The sequence below is a fragment of the Sorex fumeus genome, unplaced genomic scaffold (genome assembly GCF_029834395.1).
Source record: "Sorex fumeus unplaced genomic scaffold, SorFum_2.1 ptg000136l, whole genome shotgun sequence".
Classification (NCBI taxonomy): Eukaryota; Metazoa; Chordata; class Mammalia; order Eulipotyphla; family Soricidae; genus Sorex; species Sorex fumeus.
Window position 1 is genome coordinate 2,157,619 of NW_026606193.1, and position 24,633 is coordinate 2,182,251.

The 24,633-nt window shown below is 39.0% G+C and overlaps 1 protein-coding gene across 3 annotated transcripts in view; it reads left to right on the top strand.

Moving 5' to 3' along the window:
* GRID2 (glutamate ionotropic receptor delta type subunit 2) overlaps positions 1–24,633 on the top strand; it is a 1,415,717-nt gene that overhangs the window by 647,768 nt on the left and 743,316 nt on the right. The gene's annotated exons all lie outside the window — the stretch shown is intronic.

The following is a 24,633-nucleotide window of genomic DNA, read 5'->3' on the forward strand; positions in this document are numbered from 1 at the left end:
AAAACAATCCCATTCACAATTGTGCCCCAGAAAATCAAGTACCTAGGAATCAGCTTAACTAAGGAAGTAAAGGACCTGTACAAAGAAAACTACAAAACGCTACTTCAGGAAATAAAAGAGGACATGAGGAAATGGAAAGATATCCCCTGCTCATGGGTCGGGAGACTTAACATTGTCAAAATGGCAATACTACCGAAAGCATTGTATAAATTCAATGCAATCCCTATAAGGATACCCATGACATTCTTCAAAGAAATGGAGCAAACACTCCTGACATTTATATGGAACAATAAGCCCCCACGAATAGCTAAAGCAATTCTTGGGAAAAAGAAAATGGGAGGAATCAACCTCCCGAACTTCAAACTGTACTACAAAGCAGTAATAATTAAAACAGCATGGTACTGGAACAAAGGCAGAACTGCAGACCAATGGAACAGGGTTGAATACACTGACATCTCTCCTCAATCATATGCTCATCTAATCTTTGATAAAGGTGCAAGTAATGTGAAGTGGAGTAAGGAAAGCCTCTTTAATAAATTGTGTTGGCATCACTGGACGGCTACATGCAAAAAAATAGGCTCAGAACTCTGCCTAACACCATGTACAAAAGTAAGATCAAAATGGATTAAAGACCTCAACATCAGACCAGAAACCATAAGGTACATTGAAGATAAAGTTGGCAAAACCCTCCATGACGTTGAAGCTAATGGTATCTTCAAAGATGCCACGCCACTGGCCGAGCAAGTGAAAACAGAGATAGATAAATGGGACTATCTTAAACTAAGAAGCTTCTGCACCTCCAAAGAAACAGTGACCAAAATACAAAGACAGTCTACAGAATGGGAAAGGATATTCACCGAATACACATCTGACAAGGGGTTGATATCCAGGATATACAAAATACTGGTTAAACTCCACAAGAAGAAAACATCCAACCCCATCCAAAAATGGGGCAATGAAATGAACAGAAACTTTCTCAAAGAAGAAATCCGAATGGCAAAAAAGCACATGAGAAAATGCTCTACATCATTAATCATCAGGGAGATGCAGATCAAAACCACAATGAGATACCATCTCACACCTCAGAGACTGGCCCAAATTCAAAAGAACAAAAGCAACCGATGCTGGCGTGGATGTGGCGAGAAAGGGACACTCCTTCACTGTTGGTGGGAATGTCCACTGGTTCAGCCCTTCTGGAAAACAGTATGGACGATTCTCAAAAAATTAGAAATTGAGCTCCCATTTGACCCAGCAATACCACTCCTGGGAATATATCCCAGAGAGGCAAAAATGTATAGTCGAAGTGACATCTGCACTTGTTTGTTCATTGCAGCCCTCTTTACAATAGCCAGAAACTGGAAGAAACCTGAATGCCCAAGAACAGATGACTGGTTAAAGAAACTTTGGTACATCTACACAATGGAGTACTATGTAGCTCTTAGAAAAGATGAAGTCATGAAATTTACATACAAGTGGTACAATATGGAAAGTATCATGCTAAGCGAAATGAGTCAGAAAGAGAGGGATAGACATAGAAAGATTGCATTCATCTGGGGGATATAAAGTAACAAAGTATGAGATTAATACCCAAGAATAGCTGAGATCAGCACCAGGAGGATTACTCCATAACTTAGAGGCCAGCCGGGTATCCTAGAGGAAAGGGCTATTCAGATAGAGAAGGGAGCACCAAATAAAGGATGTTTGGAGGATCCTCCCAGGAGGGGAGATGCATGTCGAAAGTAGACTATGGACTGAACATGTTTGCCACTCAATGCCTCTTTTGCAGACCACAACACCCAAAAGGAGAGAGAGAACACAGGGGATTGCCCTGCCACAGAGACGGGGGGATGGGGGGATGGGGGTGGGAGGGATATTATCCATGGTGGTGGAAAATGGGCACTGGTGGAGGGATGGGTATCTGATCATTGTATAATTGAAACCAAAGCACAAAAAATTGTAAATCTACAACTTTAAAAAAAATAAAATAAAATAAAGGGGAAAAAAAAAAGTGTAGTTAATATCTGTTTCTCTTGGTATTAAGATATAGTGGTTAACCAGAAAGAATTTCTATACCTGTGTGTTAACTGTTGTTTGACGGTAACCAAGGAATAGTATAATCTGCATCAGAGAGCAAAAAAGTATAGGATTTTAGCTGACTTCTTGTGAAATTAATTTTTCACACAAAATTTGATTCATTATGAAAATTGCATAGCAGCACTATTATTAAATAAAAAATTATCTTGATAATTATCTCATTGAGGTTTATTATTTTATAAACTGAAAGAGAAAAGGGCAAAACTCTATAAAACCCTAAAGTTATGTGTCTTTTCAAAGTCAATATCCGGTTATCAGAAGATGAGTGTCAGTTCCTTGTGCTACCTGGATGCTCTCAAGATCGCTTGCTTTATTTTCTGCAAACCTCCAGACCTCACTATTGACACGAATCCCAGGGGCTCTGATGGAACAGCCTTGCTTTTTCCTAAGGTATAGCCCACATGAGACTGTAGGCCAGTTGGAGTTTACATAAGGAGCCAGTCAACAGGCGCTGGAGGTGACTCGCGGTGTCCTGCCATTGTGCTGACATGAAAGTCTGGGTTTCCAGAATCTTGAGACAGAATATAAAAGATAAAAGAACGTTATATAAAAGTTGATAACAGTAAGTGATGCCCAGTGGGGCCACGTGTCTAACCTTAGTATCTATTAATAACTATTCGGCAGCTTTGAATTTATTTCCAAATAACAATCTTTATACATAATAGAATGGGCCTAGGGAGGTCTAAGATCATGAATACTGAGTACAGGTGAGATGATTTTCATTTTGGGGAGCCTCCTGCTAGCATGGGGTCCCCAGGGGAGACTTGGTGCCTCTCGGTGCTGCAGTCCTGGTGGTGGCTGGTGGCCAGGTTAATGTCTGAAGCTTCTATAGACACAAAGATAAAGACATGTAGACCCATCCCCATGAGAGTTCATCATACTAGTATTCTTTAAGGCTCTTTGAAAATTGAGGGATATGCTAAAGTAGCAGAAACTGAGTGCCCTCGGGTTCTTTAATTATTTTATTACTCTTTTATTGAATCATTTCATTTTATATTTTGGATCTCCCATTTTGCCTCAGACCCAGAAATCTTCCCATGGTTAATCAAAACATAATGTCTGCCTTTGCACATTGGTTAATGAATAAAGCTTCATAAGCGATCTAAAAGATAGAGGCCTTGGCAAAGATATTGTCTTCACTATTTTGAATTGATTCTTATTAATTAACATTTATCAAACACTGATTGTGTGTCAGGAGTCCTGATTCTGGAATAAAAGGTGACTCTAATATTTTAAAATAAAAGGAATCTAATTCTGAGATACTCTGATTAGTAAAAGGAAATGAACTAACACTCTTAGGTCTCCTTACTGAAAAAAAGGACAGCCAAGGTTGATCGCCATAGACCGAGATGCGGGGCAAAGCTGCATGTGGCATTTTGAGGGGAAATTATAGGATAGCCTCAGTTTTGTGTAATCAGTGTATGTGTAATGAAGTCCCGGAACATCACCTTCCCCCCCCTCAACAGTTAGTGCTGATAGTAATTACTACAGACCTTAGGAAGTTTTCACAATCTTTCCTTCTAATTAGATCACATGGTTTTAGATATATTTTATTAATGGTTGAATGCATAGTTAGAAAAGGTTTATTTTTAAAGAAGACAAAAATGGAAATATACCTAACAAACAAACAAACAAACACTGTCTTCCCATTGTTCATTAATTTGCTCAAATGGGCCCAGTAATGTCTCCATTTTGAGACTTGTTGTTACTGTGTTTGGCATATCCAATACGTCACAGGTAGCTTGCCAGGCTTTGCCATGTGGGCGAGATACTCTCAGTAGCTTGCCGGGCTCTCTGAGAGTGGTGGAGGAATCGAACCCAGCTTGGCCGGGTTGGCTGCATGCAAGGCAAACGCCCTACCCACTGTGCTATCGCTCCAGCCCAACTTGTGCTCATGTAAACACAAAACAGAAGGATATGAGGTATTGAAACTTTTATGAATGATATTGTGAGACCTCACTGATGGCTTTTTGGGTTTTTCAAATTCCAATGAAAAATAAATAATACTGCTACACCATGGTGGCTAATGTATTTAAAGTCACTTTAGTAATTAATTATAAACAGCTGCTCTGGTCTAAAATTTTTACCTCACATCAGCGATAATTTTAATAAAAAGTGACCCTTTATGATCTTCAAGTAATTTATACGCCGATATACACATCTGCTGTACCAATGCACCATAATATTAACCTGATACCTTTTGGGCCAGAATCTTTTACACGATTCATCATAATTTATTTTTGTGACATATACTTATGACTTGCAGGTGCTACATTACTGAAAATTGTCATGCTTTATGAATTGAACTAAGAAAAAAATGGCCCATGTATCTTATTCAGTTTATATTAGAGAAATACAGACTGCATAAGTTTTAATATTACAGTTGCTTAATCATAAAGAAATATACACTGGTAAATTTTTTAAAAAAGAAGAAATATGTAGAAGAGAAAAGCTTACTAAAATATACATATATATTTTATAGCGAGTATAGCACTAATTTGGTCTGGAAATTATTTCATGGTAGTCAACAAAAGTAAATATTTGATAGGAAGCAGTTAGGAGTGGAACTAGGACCTTCTTACTTTATTGTTTTTTAAATTTTGTTCCTTAGTCTTACTTTATAGAAAATATGTCAATCAAAAATAGTGTTACAATGATGTTAAAATATCTTCAGTGTGTTGGAAATAGCAAATCTCTTTACAGTGTCTTGGAATAAAAGAGTTTTTGACGTGTTGGAAATAGCTAATCCCATGTACAGAAGTACCTAGTGTAGAGTATTAACTGAGTATTGCATTCCAGATCAACATCACTAAAAATGACAAAAGAAACAGAAGTATGAAATGAGTGAAGGCAGAGAGTGGGGCAAACTCATCTCTAAATATCTCGGTATTCTGATTGAAAGAACAATAGGTGACACTTCTAGGAAGGCTTTGAAAGCCTAGGGATATTTTTTCCCATTTCTCTCTGTAAGAATAAAAAGGTATCCTCAAAAACTTGGAAAGGGTAGGCAGAACTATTCCCATTTTTTTTCAGTGAAAATTAAGAAACATTGAAAGTATAAAGAGGGACCTTGATAATGATCGTGATAACCATTTTAATTTCTGCCCTATGTCAATAATTATGACAAACTCCTTAAATTCCCCCTATTACCACCACTTCTGAAAATGAACTATTCCTTCCTCCATTTTTAATGAAAAATAGCTGAGTGTAGACCCTGGGGTGTGACTGACATGGTTCAGCGTGTGGCTGGCATGTGCCAGACCTGGAGTGTGTCCCTCTTCTGCAGTCTCCAGCCTGGCCCAGAGCAGGGAAACGAGGTGTTAATCGCCTACCACTGAGCTGTCCTCCCGTTGCCTTCCACCGTGCATCTCTGCCAGTTGCTGCGCTGGGCTCCACCTTCTCCCTCACTTCTGCATGTTTGCCTATTTTTTAAAAATCTGAGAATTGGAGGCTGGAGCGATAGCACAGCATGTAGGGCGTTTGCCATGCAGGCAGCCAACCCAGGTTCGATTCCCAGCATCTCATATGGTCGCCTAAGCACCGCCAGGAGTAATTTCTGAGTGCAGAGCCAGGAGTAACCCCTGAACATCGCCGGATGTGATCCAAAAAAGCAAAAAATATATAAATAAATAAAAATAAAAATCTCAGAATTGTATGTATTAAATGATGATGCCCAGCCATGCAGAAAATGTGGGTGGAAGGGTGGTTAATACCAAAGTTGAGAATGATTACATGGCCCTAGAGTCAAGCATGTCATACTAATGACTGTTTCATAAGGAGATAATGAGTGTTTTTTTTTAAATTTTTTTAAGGAAATGTGCATACTTTTACAACTCCAGGCAAGAAGAAAAGTATGCCAGAAAATTACTATCAGCTATATTTTGTACCAAAATGGAGGCTACTTTTTAGAGGCCTCTTCTACCTGACACTTATTTTGGTTTTTGTCACTTTAAAGGATGACTCATCGTCGAATATTTGCAGTGTGAATTATTCCAAGGGATCATACATATAGTAAACTCTCCACAATAAGCTTGAAATAATGAACTGGAATAAATGTGGTGTAAATTAGATATCATTAACTTACAAAGACCACACCATGGAAATTGAGAAAACCATTTCCCTGCAAATAATTAATGCTGTTTAACCACCCAAAGGGTAAATAGAATAAGGATCTAATTGCTCAGGTTGTTTTTATTTATGAGAAGTAAAACAAATTAAAGAATGTTGCTAAGTATAGGGTAGGCAAAGATGATAAAGTAGAAGAAAGACTTTTCTCATTCTTGCACACATTAGTGGATCTGAGTTCTTAAGGGGGATTTTAGAACTTGCCAAAGATTCTAGAAAATTAATGGATAAAAACTTAATTAAAAAAAGCAGACTGTCTGAGGAAATTGAGAGAGGCACCTGCAAGTAATTTAGGTCTGAGTACAAATATACCAAAGTCAGAGAAATTAAATTCAATGACATTTAAAAATTCGCTCTTAAAAACAAAACAAACAACAAACTTTATTAGAAGATATGAAGAATAGGATTATTTTGAGAGCATTTTGAAATTCAAAAATACGATCTTTTATTATTCTATATTCTACATCTTCTGCCAAACAAATAACTAAAGGATACATTGATAATAATAAGTTGCACATGAGTTTTTTGGTCTTTTCATTTAAAAGAGTCTGAAAAAGTCCCTGGGGTGTCTGAATATAAGGAATCCTTTCTACTGTATCAGACAAAGCCAATTTTAAAAACTGGGTCATATATCTGATCATTTATTGTATGCATTTGTTCATATTTTATTCCCACATAAAGGACTCCCCCAAAATGAATTAATTTTACCAATCTTGAATAAACATTTTAAAATTGTATGTTTAGGCAACAGTACTTATAGTGGTTATAGAATTTCTGGCTGACGATTTTCCAACAGCGCACGCAGCCCTAATGACTGTAAGTGTCATCTTCTCTCCGTCAACATCTCTAGGGCCCCTGCACCCACCACAGCTCTGTCTGGAGACAGAATTGGCTTCTCTTTACAATGGTGCTTTGTTATCCCTTTGCTAATTTCCTCGTAATCCGTGCACGAGAGAGATCAGTCTCCTTTTTCCTCTTTCTTTCACTTAGCCTGGTGTCCTCTGGTTCCTTACACGTTTCAGAGCATTGCTTGATTTTATCCTTTCTTATAACTGAGCCGTATTCCGTTGTATATATTCAAAAGTTTCTTTGTTCTTGGATACTTGAGTTCTTTCCAGATTTTGGCTGTTGTGAATAACATAGGGGTGAAAATGCCCTTTCACATTATAGGTGACAATCAGTGGGATTCCTGGGTCAGATTAGGACCTAGAGTTGTGAAGTTCTCTTTCATTTAGTTTGGGGGCTATACCTGGCTTTGCCCGGGTTCACTTCTGGCTTGGTTCAGCCTATCAATTCTTAATTTTTTTCTGCTTTAGGATATATATATTTTTTGCCTTTATTTCCATATTGTTTATGGAAGCACTGTGATTTACAAAGTTGGTCAGAGTTGAGTGCCAGACATATAATACGGCAGCCCGGATCACACTACCAGTGTCAGCTTCCTGCCACCTATGTCCCCAGTCCCCGCAGCCCAGACCCACCCCGCACTCTCTGCAGCCTGCTTTCCAGACAGATGCCCTTGTAATGTCGCTAGGTTCAGTGCTGTTGACTCCATCGGTTGTGTATTTGGTTCCATCATATCAGGACACCACATCTGCACCTGAGTCCCCTGACCTGATGGGCTTCTCTGTCTCGCCTCTCCCTCACCCTTCCCTCCTCTCCATACCTCCTCTCCCCGCTTCACTTCTTTCCTTCTCACTGTCTCTCCTCCCTCTCTCTCTTTCCTTCTCTCCCCTATACTCTCAGGCCAAGGCTTATCAGGGTATACCCGCCCCCCACCATTAAACATTCCACTCCTTTATTCCATGATTCTAAAGTTCTTCTGCAGCTTTGGATTTTTGTTTGTTTGTTCAAAATCTCAAAATGGAGACGTTACTGGGCCCGCTCAAGCAAATCGATGATCAACGGGAAAACAGTGCAGTGCAGGGCAGAGATATTTCCCTACTGTGTTCTACAGAGGTTAAACCTGTTGGTATTCTCACAACAAGGGGTGAGGGTTCTTGCCACCACTTTTTTGACAGCACTAGTTATTGTTGTTTTACTCTTTTTTATTTAAATGTATGTCAGTCTCAGTGGTGTGAGGTGAGATCTGATTGTCTCTATATTTATTTTCCTGATGGCAAATAAGAGCATACTTTAAATACCTTTGGACCAGATGTGTGTATCATTTTTGAGAAACTATCTGTTCATCTTATTCAACTTTTCTCCTCATTTTTTGATGCAGTTGTCACTTTTTTTGGTTGCTTTTCAGTTACTTTATGTTCCTTGGTACTGGCCCCATAAGGGGCCAAAGTGTAAAGTGAGCACATATTTTCTTCCAGGAAACCTTTAAGTCAGCTTCTTCTTTCTTTTGCAGTGTAGGAGTTTAATTGCTGTACTCTCATTAGTTTATTTTTGCTTCTGTTTGCTGATAACTTTGAGTTATCAAAAATACCCTTAGAGCCAGTATCTTGTAGAATTCTACTTTGACTCAGTGTGACTTGTGGATTCAGGTAAAATACTGAGATTTTAAATACATGATGAACATGTGTGCATGGTGTGAGATAGGGATCCCCGTTCATTTTCTTGCATGTGACTGACCTTTTAAGAGTCATAAAATATAAAATGACTTGACAGATTCTAGTCACCACCTTGGAAAGGTCGACATCATTTTTTCCCCTTTAACTTTACTTTCTTATTTCTCAATAGACTGGTAACATGAGAGCTCGTATAAGTCTATTTGGGGCCTATGTGTGTGAAGTGATTTCTTATAACAAGTAAACATGACAGCTACTATTTTTTTATGACTTACTGGTATTACTTGGAATTTATTGTATTTACTTTGTGGCTTTATACTCATAAGGTCAATGTGTCTTTTATATTTCCTAATTTTTAGTAACTTATTTTGTAATAGCATTTTTGTTTTCTCTCTCATGAGGAGTAAAGCACATTACTGACTTTCACATTTGTTTTGAAGCTTGGACCCTACGTACCTGTTTATTACCACTTTTAATTTCCTGAAAAATTATGATTTCAGTAGGCCAATGTGCAAAACGTGCTTTGTACCTCTTCCAGATATTTTCCAGTAATTGATAGCACTGTAGCACTATCCTACCATTGTTCAATTTTTCTCGAGGGGGCCCAGTAACATTGTGAGAGTTGTTGCTGTGTTTGGCATATCGAATACATCATGGGTATCTTGCCAGGCTTTGCTGTGTGGGCGGAATACTCTTGGTAGCTTGCTGGGCTCTCCTAGAGGGACAGAGGAATCGAACCTGGGTCAACCTGGTGCAAGGTAAACGCCTTGCCTGCTATGCTATCACTCCGCTCCGTAATTAATAATGAAGTAAAATTTGAAAATCCTTAAACCTATACTTGAATTCCCATTTAGGATTTCCCATTTTTCCTGCAGCCTTATGACTTTTCTTTTCATGGTTGTGTCTCATGCATGTTTATGACGCCTTTGTGTTGGAAAACTGTAATTCCTCCCAGAGCTCTAGTAGGTACTTCCTAGCAGTGATAAAACTCTTGTCACTTTCCATTTCAGTCCTTTTCTTTACTGGCCTCACTTTGAAACTTATTTAATAAAATTATATGCTCATGTTGCACAAGGAAATGCAGCATTAGTGTAGCCGTTGAGAGTCCATGCGACAGATCGCCCTGAGAGAGATTGGCTAGCTGTCTTACTAGTGGATTTGTCTCACTTTTTGGTAACTACCCAATTTTATATCTATAAAAATGACCTTTATCCAAGAACATTGGTAAAATGACATTTGACTTGTCTGATAAAGTATGTACTCCTGGGGTGGTGGCTGAAGTGTTAGAGCATGATGCTATAACCCGTTCGTGTGTCGAACCCTGGATTTCATCCCCAGCACCTTGTCCCAGCCCCGAAACACTGCAGTAACGTCAGATCTTATGGGACAGGAAATTTTTACTACTGAGACAGCTTCAGCATGGCCAGAAAGCATTTCCTTGGACAATGCAGGCATTGCCTAACTGACTTTAGATTATTCTTTCATGTTTGTGAACTTTATATGTGCTTTCACTTTTTATATCTCTACGTTGCCGCCATTTGGCAGTTTATTTGACCTTACAGTAAAAATGTAAGACTTCTATTTAGCAGCGAATTTACAAGTACCAGAAGGAGAGTTCAGAGATGAGGCACTTCCCTTGAATGTGGCTGGCCCCTGTTCAATCATGTATGGACCCGTGACCACCACCAGGAAAAAAACCTGAGCTAAGTACCCCCCAATAACTGGGGGCAGGGAGGGGGCATTTAAATTAGTGAGACTATGTTTAACATAAGGATGGTATATATGTATATATATATATATATGATATGTTCTTTTAATCTTTCATTATATAAATAAAAATTTACTGTTGGATCCCATATAGTTAGTCCAATAATGATGATGATGATGATATGATGATGCACATTCTAATGGTTTTCTAGACCAAGAAAACTACTTCACAAATATCCCACCTGAATTTTAGCAATATATACTCACAATACTGTGTTTATTACATAGGTACTTGACAGAAGGGTAACTAGGCTCAAAGAAATTATTGCCACTTTGTTTCTCAATTAGCCTCATGTTTTTTATTCTTTGGCATCTGAAAACTTACAAAAATCTGTTTTCTGAACATCTACTATGAATTAAATAGAAATTATGCTATAACCCTAATATAAAGCGATCTGTTATCATATTATTCTGTTCTTATTTTAATATGCTCTGTGGTAAATAATGCTATGTCTTTTTCAAGTGTAAGGTAAACTCTCAATTTCCCTGATGTAGCCCCAGGGACGTTATTTAGGTTATAAAATATCACAAAATATAACTGATATCCTTGTTCAGATGCGTACCAATTCAGGAGCTGACGGTAGAAAACTCCCACAGATGGCCAACATTACAGTGAGGATGCACTTGAGACTGGCCAATGGTTAAGGAAATGTTCTCTGTATTCTGAAGACCACAAAAAACAAACTCAACATAATAAAAACAAGCAAATCATGCACAAGAGGTAGATGCACAAAAATTAAAAAAAAGGGGGGAATGTAAGGGCAGGTGAGCTAGCACAGAATTTAGATTGTCTTGGAAGCAGCCAACCTCCCTTCAATCCACCACCCTTGATATGGTTCCTCAAACAATGTGAGGATAGATTCCTGAGCACAAAGCCAGGAATAAGCCCTGAGCTCTGCAAATAATGTGACACCAACCCTCCACCCCCACCCACCCCCTCCCAATAAATAAAGAAACCAAGGAAATAAAAATAGAAGGGAGAGGTAAGTAACTAAGGCATTATGCATAACAGCACAGAAAGGAGTGTGTTAGTAAAGAGTGCTTTGTATTTGGGCCACACCTAGCAGTTCTCAGGGGTTTCCTCTGGCTCTGACTCAGGAATCACTCCTGGTATTTGTGGGGGAAACTTACTGGGTCCTGGGATTGAACCTGCTCCGGGTGCTATGCCATCTCTCCAGTCTTAAGAGTTCTAATTCTTAATCCCGCTTCCTTTACACTAGTCTTTGAGAAAAAATTTAAATTGAACATAATTATACTTTTATCTCAGGGCTAGGACGAAGAGACATTACTGGGGCCTGCTCGAGGCAATCGACGAATAACAGGATGGTTGTGATTGTGATTGTGATAATTATCCTTTAAAATATAATTATTTTGAATTTTAATCTTATTGGAAAGGCACACGTTAATCTGATCCTTCAAGATAATAATGTCTGGGTCAGAAACACAAGACCCAGATCGATTAAAGTCTGTGCTGTGCAGCAAAGGACACACTTGGTTCTAAAAGGCAAATGACTTTTACTTTGGTACCAATAAAGGTTTTCAGTGCATCCCTAGAACACAGACAGTTCTGTGGTGAGAGTTAGTGTGAGGCAAGTAGTCTGTGTGGAAGTTCCAAGTTCACATAAGCACAGGAGGGGATTTCTCCCGTCACACATGTCCGCCGTGAGTGGTGGAGGGGATTTATACCCAGAGGTCGAGATATTCTGCAACCATTCATTCTTCTCCTGGGGAGTTAGTGGTTAAATACCATCCGTGCTGGACTCATCCTGGCATAGTGCAAAGGCCAGAAGAATGGCCATTTGGCCTTCTCCCCAGGTTTCTCAGCAAGACCAGTCTAGAGTAGAAAGGAGCACTTAGGTTAAATTCATTCTCTTTTTTGGATGCAGAAATTTTATTCATCCCAAGACTAGCAGCAAGTTCTGTATTTATCCATTGAGATAAGGTTGTTGGCTGACTTTTACTGATAGGAAGAGAGATCTCTCTTCTTCCCGATATTCCCCACTCCCATTTGGTGTGAGTACCTAAAAAAGTGTGAATTTTTTTTTTAGTTGGTTAACAACTGAGCTGAAAGAGGCTAAAAAATGTTCCTTATGTTTAACTACTGAAAATCGCTGCTTGAGATGCCTTACCTGTGACGAGCTCAGTAAGTTCTTGAAATTTATACCAGTGTGAGAATTGCTGATTGCCAGGAAAATGAGAGAGAATATTTACTCAGTTTGCAAAGTTAGGGAATTTATATTAACAAAAGACAGGCAATAAAGCATATCCTTATGTCAGTTCTGTGTAATAAAATTTATATTAGTATAGTAATATATAATTATATATTACAAGTTTAATATTGTAATTACTTGTCTGAATGATGAATGACATTTATTTTGATATCATTTATCATCTGAAAATTATACTGGTGCATAATACAGTGCAAAAAATACCTTTGCACCATGAACAATTTTGATTTTCCTCTCTTTTAGATTACTGGATATAATGTTACATATGCAAAACTCTCATAGTTCAATGAGTAATTCTGTTATTTATCCTATCTTTGAGATGTCTTTATTTTGGAAGGCTTCATGACATATTGATCAGTGCCATTTATTGCAGTTACATCTGTCAAAGTCTGTTCTACTAGAACCGTGGTAATATATGATTATATTATAAGAAACATGTGTTTTTCTTCGTATTTTGCTTACTAAGAGAGACTAATATCCCTTCAATCTTTGCTACTCAATGTCTTTTAATACTGTATCATCAGAGCATAATACTACACAGAAACTCATGATGCTTTATATCCTTTTCCTATTCATGGATGAAACAGTAATACAGGACATGAAGTTCAATTCTGAGTCTGTGTCTGGCATACTGGAAATAATTCAACCCCCACTCTGGTCACCATTTGTGCCTCAATGTCCATTCCTAAGATTGATGACATAATGGGCTTCATCCAACTTGGAGATGAAAATGAGAATCCAGGAAGCAGGAAGTCCCAAACCCTTTTGAAACACTTTGATTCTCTCCAGTAAATTACCTTTCTCTCAGACCTTTTCAAGGCCGAGAATGCTAATGTCTTCCAAGGAGTCTGGATAACTTCAGCGCACCTGAATTCATAGGTCCAATGCCTGCAAGAGATTCTGGAAAGTTTAAACGTAGCTCTATTCATATCAAGCCAGCAGCAAATGCATTCTCCTCCTCAGCGACCCTTTTGGCTCCTGTGTTCACACTCTTGTCAAATGCACAGTCCACTGACAAGTTATTGTCCCAAAACGATTCTATTAACATACCCAGCTGCTTAGAAAGGTACCATCCTTCCAGAAGTTTTAAAGCTTTGAAAGAGGCATAGCCTTGAGCCATGTCTTAATCAGCATAAAATATCCCCGTTGCACTTGGTCACCTAATTTCTATATTTATTTTGTAGCCTTGGCTATTAATACAGGGGCGTTCTATATGTCACAGTGGAACTTGAGTAGTGACATTTCCCATGAGAACTGGTCAGTAGGTCCCAGGGAAGTGAAAGAGACCTTGTTTAAGGAGTATCTCCAAAGAAAGGGTTGGGATCTGCTTGCCATACGTGATTTCAAAGACTGGTGTTGGAAAACACATAAATAACAAGGATTAAAAAATCCAGCTTCTACTTCTAAATTCCTCCCTGAATCTGTGTAACCCTGTCCTGCACTGCAGCACTGTCCTTCTGTTCTTCATTGATTTGCTTGAACGGGCCCAGTAGTGTCTCCATTATGAGACTTTTTGTTACTATGTTTGGCATATCGAATACGCCATGGGGAGCTTGCCAGGCTCTGCCGTGCGGGCAGGATACTCTCAGTAGCTTGCCGGGCCCTCTGAGAGGGACAGAGGAATCGAACCCAGGTCAGCCTCGTGCAAGGCAGACACCCTACCCACTGTGCTATGGCTCTAGCCCCTGTGTAACCCTATGTGGAAAAAATTACTGATTGTGGGAGGTAGTTTGTTGCGGGAGGGGAAGTTTCTTGAGAGATCAGAGACCCTAGTGAAGATTACTTGAAATCATAAATTGTTTTTAAACAGAAAAGTGAAGCAATCTAATTATTCAACCTGCTACTGTTGAAGGGTGAGAAGGGAACAAGCAGCCTTATGGAAGAAGGTAATTTTGTTGTTTGAAATCAAAACTAAACCAACATGAGGGAAAAACATAGTTTTTGTTTTCCATTATATTTATGTATTGTCTGTTGATATCTCTCATGACGACAATGATTTCAGGTCCCTCTGCAGACCCTAATGGTCATTTTATGACCATTGTTGAACATTGTTTCTCTTTTTGAATGAGAATTATTTTTATGCTTTATATTATTTTATTTTTATTTATTACTTTTTTTAATCATCATGAGATACAGTTACAAAGTTGTTCACGATTTTTTTCAGTCATACAATGCCCCAACACCCATCTCTCTACCAGTGTACATTTTCCAGCACCACAATATTTTGTTTTCTAAAACATAAAGAAGTACTTAGACAAGTATTTAGACAAGGCACATTCTAAGAGCCATTAATGAAGTTTCATAGATCTGTATTATAAAATCATTTACATCCTTTTACAATGGCTCTTATCTTTTTTTGTCTTTCAGTTTGTGCTCCCGGGTTAGTCCATAGCCCTACACAAGAATTTGATTACGGCCCCTGGGATTTCTTTATTTTAGTTAGATCTAGAAGGGACCAGGAGAGAGTTGCCTCATTTTCTCATCCCACATGCTACTGACCTAGGTGCATGTGGGTCTCTGTAACCTATTAAATTTTCCTATTGGAACCTGTTTGATTTTCACATTTCCTGAAGAGCACCATATCATCCTGCTTCTGTAGTTATCCCAAGCACACGTAAGCAGGCACGTGTCTGGTTAAAGACTCACGGAACCTGCTTTTCTTGTTACCATCACTCTTTATAGGAAGCGAATGTACAGTATGACCTCTTATAATATAGCAAACTGGACTGTAAACTCCCTGTGTCTGCTCCTTTAGTGCTGACACTGCCACTTTCTCCCCTTCAGGGAAACTGAGTCACCGGCCTTCCTGGTCTTTTCCTTGCAGCTTTAGTTGCTTTCTCTTCTCATCCCATTGTGGCTAATGGAATGCCTCTTGTCAAAGTTGCGAATATTCTCCAGTGTGACAATGCAGTATTCTGCCCTCTGTTCCTACATTAAAATTTTACAGCCAATTCACCTTTTAAAAAAAAAGTTTACTGGGGAAATAAAGTGAAGGAAAAAGAGAGATAAATTTAGATGTATGCGCCAGAGAAACACAGGGCCAGGAGCTATGTGCAGTGGGGAGGCATTTGCCTTGCACACGGCTTACCCGGGTTCAATCCCCAGCATCCTCTATAGTCCCCAGAGCCCTGCCAGGAGGAACCCCTGAGCATCACCAGGTGTGAACTAAAGAAAAGCCAAAATAATGAAAAAAATAACAGGGGCTTGTCCTGAATGAATGGATGAATGAACGAATGGATGAATGAATGAATGAGAGCCAGAGTTGCCTATTGAAGTATGGATATTTTCCATAATCTTCCTTTCCAAATTCTTTCCACAAATTGGTGTACATGGGGACAGACCAGTGTAAAGTGCTGAACCTTTGCTGGTCCATTCTCCAGTTTTTGTGATCTCAGGGACCCATCCTGAAGGGTTAGGATTCTGCATCTCAGTGGTTTTCTCCTGGGGCTTCAGGCTGGTGTGGCCCCTCCCGGTTCTCCCAACTCTCTCTAGCAAGCCCCTCCTGCCCTGCCTGGCTTCCCTCCCTCTGAGACTTCACCTCCTTAAATCATTCAGGGATTCAAGGGTGAAGGTCTGTCTTCTGTAGCTTTTTCATGCTGACAAAAGGGCAGTGCCTGTACCTGTGTAAGGGAGTGAAAGATCATACTAATTTAGTACGAGTGAGCCCAGGCGATGATTTATGGGGTTTCAGAGTTGTCAGTCTGAAAGTCTGAAAACAGAGAACATGATTAGAATTGAGGGAGTTCGGTGGCCTTTTCTCTGTCCTTGGGAGGGCAGAGGGAGTTTTAACAATTTAATGCCAGCTGGGAGCATGCATATGCTTTTGCCCACTGGTCATGAGTCCAGAAGGGTTGACCTGGAGGGCACGCAGAGGCCCCTTGGGCTATGTCTGGAGTTGGTTTCGGGCTTTTGCAGTACTGGGGTCATACTCAAGCCTTGGTACGCAAGGCAAACTTCCCTTAATGCCAAGGCACGCCCAAGCACCTTACCTGCTGTGCTATCACTCCAGCCCAAAAGAAGTAGAGGATAAAAAAAAGTCCCCAGCTGATAGGAGAAAATAGTTGCCCCGAATACATCAGATAACCGTAGCCTAAACTTTACACTAAGGAGCTGCCTGTCCAAATAAGCATAATTAGTGTCTGCTGTATGTCGAAACAGAACAGGAGAAGTCGTCATCATCAAGAGAGGGACCAGTGGTTCCTCTTGTCGTGGATACACAAATCCAAACCCTCAATAGAAGAGGAAGGTTCTTTCTAGATTGCCATGCTTCTCACTCTCATTAATAGCTGCTGTTGCATACGTGTTTTCTGTTTCATTCTCATCAAGGCAGAAACCGAGACTGAATTAGACCTATTTCTTCTCTAACCTACATGAGTGAATTCTGTTTGATCCCTTTCTTTATAGGATCCAAAATTGGTTCTTTTCTTATCCGATCTTCAAAGACCTCACTCTCAGTGTTTCTGTTTCACAAATATTTCTAGAAAATAGTACACTCTGTTCATCCTTTGGAGAATTTGCTTTTGTGAGGGACTTGAAAACCTTTGAAGTCATTTCTCTAATTCAGATGTCTGTTGTCAAGTTCTCGACCTTTATCAAGACCTCCTTTGAAGGATTTTACTTTTATTATTTCATACTACTCCTTATTGATCCTTCTCAACTTCGCCGTAGTTTTAAAGATAGTAAGAACTATCAAGATCCCGTGAACTAACCTTTCTGCATTATATTGGGAGCTCAGAAATCGTAGATAGGAAAGCCAAGACATTAACCACAATTGTCGTATCTGTGGTGAGGGGTTATTTAATTTGTTCGCTTGATAATACTTTAACGTTTTCTTTGACATTCTTATATATTTGAAATTTATATAATCTGGTATAATAAACCACTATACAATAGTTAATTATTATATTTAGTTTCATTTTTACATTTTCACAGAGCGATTTGCTTTTTTTTTTCTGGGGGGGGGAGTGGCCAGGGGTCACTTTTGGGAGTGCCCAGGGCTCCTATTTCTGTGCCCGGGGAGCACTCCCAGTGGAGCTTAGAGGACTACCCACGTGGGATGCCAGGCTTCAAATTTAGTTTCCCCATGTGCCAGGCAGCCTTTCCTCATTTGCTTTTATATGAAACTTACTACTTTATTTGAAATATATTTGTGCATCTGTGTATAAAAATCGCTATACTTGAAGTTGAAGGGCACGGAATGCGTCACCGAGGGTATTCTTTGGGTATCTTAACACAGTGATGTGGTCAGTGATGTGTCATATTTGAGTGGGGCTTGATTAACAGATTCAAGTGCCGGTGTCATATTAATACACTTTCAAAAATATATTTCAATTTTTGTCTTCCAGTGTCATGAAAAACACATAGGATCTATCATGTTTCAAACTGGGTGGGGGGGTGCCTAACAGTCATTTAGGATTGGGGGATCTATTACCTGTTTCAGTTTTTCCTGAAGTTAAATTTCCAGCGCCCAGATAGCTGGGAACATGTTGCTACCTACAAAGAAGAGCATCTCTGAGTGTCACTGGATTTTCTTGCTTTCTCATTTTGACCTCGTCAGATATCCTCGTTTCCGCTTTATTATAAAAAGTCGTGTTTTGTATTTATAGTAAATAATAATCAAAGTATCTTCCTTGCCTTAAACTCTAGAAGAGATCTGAGACATAGACTTGATACTGACATTGGAATAATTGGTCCCGCAAACTCTGAATTCTGTATGTGAACTATTTCACAGGAAGAAACAAAGCTGCACCTGGAATTGTGCTTGAAGGTCTTCTTCATGCTGATTTTAATCCTTTCTCCCCAATACATTCTGTGCTCTTTAATGATTGCTGACCAATACTGTTTCTCTTTTATTTTACTCTTTGAACTCATTTTCTTTTGCTAATTTTTCAAACTGGAGAAGGCCAGAATGCACCTTCAAGCAGAAGTACGGACAATGAAACACATAAACATTAAAAGTAAGCCTAGCACCATCGCAGTACTGGAGTTAAGATCTGTTGTGTTTTGCATCCCCGCAGATAACTTAAGGTAGCTAGGGTTTTAAAAAACTCTGAAAAGCTCGATAATTTAACAGAGGCACAGAACTCGCTTGTTCAAATCTATCATAAATACTGGTAGATTATTGCCATACCATATCATGATATATGCCATCTCCAGAACATTATTTGGAATTGTCTCCATATATTATTTCTGCAAATTAATTATTCTATGGAAAAACTTACTAAAAAGAGAAAAATTGGGGGCCAGAGAGATTTTACAGTGGGTAGAGTGCTTGCCTTACATGTAGTTGACCCACGTTTGATTCCCGAATCCCATTTGGTCCCCAGGGCCTGCCAGGAGTGAGCCCTGAGCACAGAGCCAGGAGTGAGTCCTGAGCACCACCAAGTGTGGCCCAAAAGTCAATAAAAAGAGAGAGAGAAATATTACTATTTTTGTAAGAAAATCCCTGAACTATTGAAGTTTCTAAAATATATTAGTTAAATTAGCACATAATAATCGACATTCAGTAGTGGATAGTCTAGCACCCATTCCCAAAGCATTCTTGTTATTAAAGAAAAAAAACTCTTTAAGTTGAACAAATATATTTATATATCTGCATATGATATATACATGCAATAATGTTCCATTGTTTTGAGCATGGCATTTTAATAACTTTATAAAAGTTGAAAATTAGAAAAAGGAACTTTCATGCTTAATACCCTGAGAGCTTTACTGAAGTTCAAATGGGGATTTTATACAAAAGTGGTCAGGGCAAGATTGATATGGGCATTATTGTAATAGAGCAGAAACAGTTGTAAACGGTCACGGCCTACGCAAGGAAGAGTTGTAGTAGTGATGAAAGAATAACATCTGCTTTGCTTTGAACCATTGTCTGGAATCAAACATCCTCTTACAGGGGTAGAGGAAGCTGATGCAGTGCAAAGGGAACTCTCAGTTCAGCAGATGGTCTTGAGGGATGGCAGAGATAACAAGGAGAAGAGTTTGAAGACTTTTGTTTGTTGAGATTTTTAAAATCTGTATTTATTGTGCATAACTTTGTTTATTAACACCATATGCTAATACTGTATAAATACAGAATGTCTACATATTTAGTTAATATTCTAGTCTCTAAGTTCTCACTAGACTTAAAAAAAAAAGATTTCAAATAAGCCAGCATGTGCCATCCATATGTTGCTCATATCTGAGAAGCTCAACAAAGGTGCTGAAAATATAGACGTTTCCACTTGTCATCTCAAAACAGGAATATATTTGTTTATATATATATGTATATATGTATATATGCATATACTATGTACTCATACACATATACACAGATATATTTGTACACACACTGAGACACAGTGTGTGAAAATATATATTATATGTATACATTATGTACATATATACACATAGTGCACAAATATATAATCTAAAGACTATTTTGTATTAAAGAGTTCACACTACATATACAGTTGAGTACACTACATATCTACTCTAAATTGGCACAAATAATAGACTAGAAGATTTGATGCTTTTTATCATAAATTATTTACCTCATTCATTTTTTTTATATTTTAATCACTTAATCACTTAACTTCCCGTTAGTCGTCGATTTGCTCGAGCGGGCACCAGTAACGTCTCCATTTGTCCCTGTCGCGTGCTAGTGTAGCCCAATGGCATCTGTTCGCTCCGGGAACATGAAGGGCCTCAAACCGATCGTTCATGATCTTGACGAAGAAGTCTGACCATCTGGAAGGTGGGCGGCCACGCGGTCTTTTGACATCCCGTGGAATCCAGTCGGTAACAGCTCTAGTCCAGCGGTTGTCTTTATATTTTAAGGTGGAAGAAAACTATCTTAATATTGGGAATAAATACCATATAATTATGTATTTCACTAAACATTTAGAGGGTAATTAGTGAGTTAGAATTTAATAGAGTGCATGTAGTTTTACTAAGACGAAACAATTGAAGCAAGACTTAAATATGAGAAAATAATAATTAATAGAGGTTCCAGTCTTTAAAAGATCAAATTCCAAGGTAAAAACTGCATAAATAAAAGTAGTTATTGAACAGTATATACCACAAAGTGAAAGTATGGATAAGTGAATAATGAAATATTTTGTACAAAAGGACGATAAATAATTTTTCTTAAATCTAAGCTGAAAAACTTATGCAGATACACTCTTTGGCAAGCACAAGGTAGGTGTCATTCTGAGCTGTTGAAAATATACAAAATAACAATACAGAAGTACAGTTATTTGTAAGTGAAAGCAACTAGTTTTCTGGGTCAGTGACAAGACCTTAAAGAAATAATGTGTGTATTAAGGTCGTTGTGGGAATAATTATTGCATCAAGAAAAGATAGAACTCTTACAGAATTTTAATCAAAATTATTATATGAGAAACATGTTTTTGAAAGGTGTATCATACAGACAAGAGGGGGATTTGCTAGAAGATTATCAAGAGAAAGGCCATTTTGATCCGTTTGTATATACATATATACAAAACTCATAAATTATAAGTTAACATAAATCTAGTTTAAGTAATGGTATTTATTGGTAAAGTATGTGCACACATAGTTATATATACATCATGTGTAGATATAGAACATCCATTCATTTTATATATATATGTGTATGTATATATATATATACATATATATATACACACACACACACGCACACACATTTGGGTATATTTGAATTGCATAAGAACACAAAGTCACTTAAAAGCAGACATGGAAGTCTAATCCAGTTGGTATAATATTCCCTAGGCCGTAAATCACGGTACTAAATTTGTTTTATAGGAAAAAAAAGACTAGTGACTTTTCATAGGCAATGAGAAAGGAATGTGAACATTGAGGAAACTCTTTAGACACGACTGTAATAAATATTAGCAACAGTACCAGCAATATTTGTTAAATGTCAGGTGAGTCTGATTTTTCAGAATTTTACTTTACTTTAGAAAGTTAGTGCTGAAATTCATGGAAATGACGTACAAACTTTTACCCCCTAACCTCCCACTCAAATCGTCCAGGACCCACCATCTCTGTTCTCTGTTCCTTCATCTTTCCTAATCTAGTCCCCCCCTCCTCCCTGCTCCTGTCTGTTTGGGAATTGTTTCTGTATTACAATGTCAAGGTGTGTCCTTTTTCAATACTATTTGTTCCTTTTGTGACTCTACCCACAGATGAATGAAATCATCCTTTATTTTCCTCTCCCTTAACCTGAATCCACCAATTTCATTCATGTTGCATCAAATTGTATACTTTCATTTTGGCATTTTGTAGGTTTCATTTTGTATATGTACCACATTTCTTAACTAGTAATCTTTGTACTTAGGTACTTGGGTTGTTTCCGTATTCAGTCTGTTAGACTAAGTGCTGTAAGGAATAGAGGTGTGCAAATATCCCTTCAAATAAATAGGTTTATTTGGGGTGTGGTTTGTGTATGTGTTTGTGCTTGCTGGCGTGCACTTGTGTGTATGTGTGTGTTTCTCTGCACATTTGTGGCCTAGACGTATAGTAATAAGTAGAACTGCTGGGTCATACTCTTAACATTTTTGAGAACTCCTAATGCTTCTTTTCATAGAATTTGAACCAGATGACATCCCCATCAACTGAAAATGACGGTCCCTTTCTCACCACATCACTGTCAAAACCGACAGTTTACTATCTTTTTGATATTTGCATGCCCTTCTCGCTGGTCTTTATGAATATGCCGCTATGTCTGGTGCATTGTGTGGACATATTTTCTCCCACATATAGGGTTTATTTTTGATTTCAGCTTCAACTTCCCCTGCCATGCAAAAACTTTTTAATTTGATGTAATTCCACTTATTTTTTTTTATTTTATTGTCTTTACTTCTAGAGTCAAATCATTGAAGACCACTTTGCTCTGATTCTTGGAGGGCTTTGCCTATGGTTTCTTAAGTGTATCTTATGGGTTCTAGCCTAAACTCAAAAGTCTTTCATCCACTTTGAGTTCAATTTTTCTACTGAAAGTGTTATATGATTTAATGTAATTTCCATAAAATTTCCAAATACAGTCTCCAAGGACTTGGAACAAACTGGAAACAAATTGACTTGGAACAAACTTGGAACGCATTTTTATTATATTTAAAATAATGTGATATTAATAATGGAAATTTCTGCCCCCCCATCTTACTCCAATCAATTCTAAGAAATAATTAGATGAAAGGCATTGCATTTCCAAACTTGGAACAAATTTTTAAATTATATTTTAAAATTAGTGGGTGAACAATTCAGCGCTTGGTGAATTCTGCTTCACAATGATAGGAAGAGCTGACATCGAAGGATCAAAAAAATGACATCGCTATGAACCCTTGGCCGCCACAAGCCAGTTATCCCTGTGGTAACTTTTCTGCCACCTCCTTCTTAAAACTCCAAAGGTCAGAAGGAGAAGGATCGTGAATCCCCGCTCTCATGGTCTGTATTTGTATGAAAATCAAGATCAAGCAAGCTTTTGCCTTCTCCCCAGGAGGTTTCTGTCCTCCCTGAGCTCAGCTTAGGACACTTGTGTTACCCTTTGACAGGTGTACCATCCCAGCCAAACTCCCCACCTGGCACTGTCCCTGGATCCGGTCATGCCAGACTGGCACACAGCCAGGTGCTTGGTGCCAGCCAGAAGCAAGAGCCCCTCAGAGCTCGTTCCTTCCCCTTTACCCCCAGCCCCGCCTCACTGGGTCAGTGAAAAAACAATCAGAGCAGAGCCTTGCAAGATCCCCATGGTGTATTCGATAAACCAAAAACAGTAACAATAACGGGTCTCGTTCCCCTGACCCTGAAAGAGCCTCCAATACGGCATCGTTGGAAAGGACGAGTAAGGAGAGGCTGCTAAAATCTCAGGGCTGGGGTGAATAGAGACGTTACTGGTACCCACTCGAGCAAATCGATGAACAATGGGACTACAGTGATACAGTGATACCATGATATTTTAAAATAATATTGTATTTATAATATAGAGTCTCCTGCTCCCGCGCCTGGCTGTCCTCACCGGGGCCCCTTGGAGGGGGGAGGGCTGAGTTTCTTCCCCCCTCCCCCGAGCAGAGTCCCAGCAGCTGAGGGCCTCAGGAGCCAGCCACGGCCATGCTGGGACCACTCTCCACACGTCCGGACGGGCCTCATGTATGAAAGAGCTTGCAGAGGAACCCAGGCATGTGGGTCCCAGGGCTGAGGTCTCCAAGCCTACTCGGATTAGGACTGGACCTTCTCCACCCAGAGCCCCCATCTTCCAGTAGGTAGGTGTCACACCCACCAGCTGCCACCAGCACCAGGTTGGCCCCATCAATGGCCAAGACACAGAGACTATAAAACCCAACTCCTGGACATCTTATTATCTTTTTTTTCCTTTGGAGAACCTGGCAGGCTACCAAAAGTATCCTGCCCGCACAGTAGAGTCTGGCAAACTCCCCGTTGTGTATTCAATATGCCAAAAACCAGTAACAATGATGGGTCTCATTCTCCTGACCCTGAAAGAGCCTTGAATGTGGCACTTTCTAAAATCTCAGTGCTAGGAAGAAGGAGACGTTACTGGTGCCTGCTCAAAGAAATCGACGAACAACAGGATGATCGTGACCGTGATTATATTTATAATGAGACCAGACTCCTCCCTCAATACATGAACAAGCAATTCTCAGAAGTAAAAAAAAGAACATGGGAAGTGTTTCATTTCTAATCTTTAATGGTATTACAAAGCTATTATAATTAAAACTGTGTGGTGTTGGAATAAGGATAGGCGCTTAAAGCCGTGCAATAGAATTGAAGTCCTGAGACAAACACTCAATTTTTTGGACACTTGAGCTTCAAAGTGAGAAACGGAGAAAGCCAAGTCACTTCAACATCTGGTGTTGTGAAAGCTGTGAAAATGTGCAGCAGGAACCGTATCTCACACCGCTCACAGGCGT